Source organism: Gavialis gangeticus, unplaced genomic scaffold (genome assembly GCF_001723915.1).
Source record: "Gavialis gangeticus isolate Ggan-Ray unplaced genomic scaffold, GavGan_comp1, whole genome shotgun sequence".
Classification (NCBI taxonomy): Eukaryota; Metazoa; Chordata; order Crocodylia; family Gavialidae; genus Gavialis; species Gavialis gangeticus.
Window position 1 is genome coordinate 49,532,194 of NW_017728993.1, and position 2,782 is coordinate 49,534,975.

Sequence of the window (2,782 nt, forward strand, 5' to 3'; positions counted from 1 at the left end):
AGTGTGGGTGCTTGAACCACCTCTGATGGCAGGCTATTCCAGACCTCGGGGGCTCAGACAGTAAAGAAATTCTTCCTTATGTCCAGCCTGAAACAGTCTTGCAGTAGATTATAACTGTTCGACCTTGTCATCCCTTGAGGCGCTCTGGTGAACAATCATTCCCCCAGATCCTGTAACTCAGAATTACTGTAACTCAGAATGCTTCCTGCAAAATGTTCCAAGTTACAGCGGGGAACTGCACTTCCGTCTGCACCCACAGGTACAAACTTTCTTGAACTTCTCTTTGAAGCTCTATAAGCATGACCCAAGGACAGCTAGTTCCTTTGTCTTGTTCTTGTACCTTTGAAATATCCAAGTTATTTGAAGAACAAATTGATTTTTGGACGTGGAGAGTGAGACAAAGTGGTTTGGTGATTAGTACCCTAGTTTCACTTTCAGGAGGCTGAGGTTCAAGTCAAGTTTTCAAATCAAGCGGCGTTTCACATTCAAACTTAACAGCTGAGCCATGCCACTCAGGGTCAGATACAGAAAAGGACAGGGGTTCCTAAATTCAAAACTGTAATCATGCAAATCCTATATAGTTGCTGGCTAACAATGGAGGTGCCTAAACTTCTAAGGTATCTTTTTTATCTTTAATTTCTTCAAAGTTCTGCACTTCCCAGAAATATCTCTGTTTTGACTATGCTGAGCAGCCCAATATCTTACTTTTGACTAATTTCAATAGAATTTGGCATTTTGCTTTTGCTTAATACCAACAAAATCTGGAATTAGTCACTCATGTGCCTAAATCCCCCCAAAGGCTCAATCTAATGGATTCTTCCAGAGCTTACCTTGCACATCTCTACAGGATGTGGCTTCTCAAAAGAAAAGAAAAACTATATCACATTCTTTTAAAACTCACGGAAGTGGTGCCCCATTTTATGTAATAGCCTTGGGGGTAAAATAATATACCAAAGATGTAGTTCTGAGTTCAATGCTTTCCTTTGCTCAGAGAAATTAAAACCTGTCTCCCCCAGAGATTACACAATTTACAAGGTCATGAGTTCTGGCAATGCTCCTGTTATTGGACCTATACTATCTTGCTAAAAATAATTCACAATCCGTTTGGTCAAGACAGAGGCTGCAAAAGGGAGCTTGACTCTGTAATATGAAATTTAGTGTAGGTCCCTGGGAGAAAGGAGATCTGACTTCAAATCCTTGCATTAAAATTATTTATGCATATAACATAAAATAGTAATTGAATAAAATATAAAAATATTTCTTAACTGAAGGATGGAGCCCTAGTTACCCTCTTGGCAGGTGACTGCCCTGAAACAAAGTTGAGAGGGCCATGCTAATTTTGAGTACTCTCTCTGGACTCTTAGCTAACTTAGGAAGCTCCACTCTGAGTACGTCTTCTCCTCATTCAGTTATTTATGTTTTGGATCCATTATGAGGCGCTAGCCCATGCACTATATAGAGAGTATAGGCATAAAGCACTCTGGATCCACCCTTGGGACACAAAATGTAGGTGTTGAAAAACCTCACTTCTGGCATCTAAATATTTGTTTGGATATTTTTCTAAGTTTTCCTTTGTCTTGGTTCTCTGCAAAATGGCAGTACTTCCTTGCCTCTCAGGTGTGCTGTAATAATACATTTATTTTAAGATTGCAAGGTTCTCAGATATTACAAGGACAGGAGTCCTATAAATACATCAGAAAAGGGTTATGAGAAGAAGTTTAGGCCCTGATATAGAGAACAAGAAGAGTGCTGGAGCCACAAATCCTTACTGCCTTTAAGAGGGATTATAAAAACTGAGCACACCAGTCCTACTACATGCTACCACTGGCAGAAGAAGAGTCTACTATTTTTACTTCTGTTTATGATGTGTTTGTGTAATGCTTTACACACATATATTAGGATTATTATTATTTCATTCTGGATGGTCTGGAATCATAACGCAGTTACAGTACCAAGGATGATATAACATTTCTTGTATTTTGAAGAAACAGAGCGACCAATCCAGGTAGACAAGACTTGATTTTATTAATAAAATTTGTATTTTCCCTCTTTGAGGTGACAGTTACAAACTTTGGTTCAAAAATATAAGAAATTCTGAACAGCAAAAGTTGACTTTTTAAATCTCACTTTTACACACGTATAATCTTGCATGATAAAATACCATTTGGAAATGAGCCAGTGGAATCTGGTACCAATTAAGTTAACAATTTATATAAGAAATAACAAACATTTATTTTCAAGTCTTACATATATTATGAAAAATAATTACAAAAGGATTTGTTTTGTAAAGTCAAAATGTTATTTCTACTTCCCACTACCTAAACAATATTTAAAGGAAGGACAAACCCACCTTTTTGGGAGATCTGAATTGCAAATTGCAACAGTTTGGGTCAGAAACAAGCTCCGTAGGTAGCAGTTCCCTCATATGTTGCTTGGCAACTAGGTAGAATCACATGACCTAGACATATTGTGTCCCTAAGCTTGAAAAAAATAAGGGGGGAAAAAATCACATTTGCAGGATAGACAAATCATATATGGGGTATTACGTGTAGAATTTTGTATCTGTTTCAGGAAGCAAATACTTATCATTGTTCACATAAAATCCAAGTAAACACTGCACAAATCCATAAATAATTTTTAGAATCCAGTTTTAATATTTATGTGGATCAAAGAAGCACAATGAAGATGAGATACAAAAAAGGGAAGGCTATATGACTAACCATTTACTTCCCATAGACTTGAACAGATTTCTTATGCTTAAGCTTTTTTTTTTTTTTTTTTT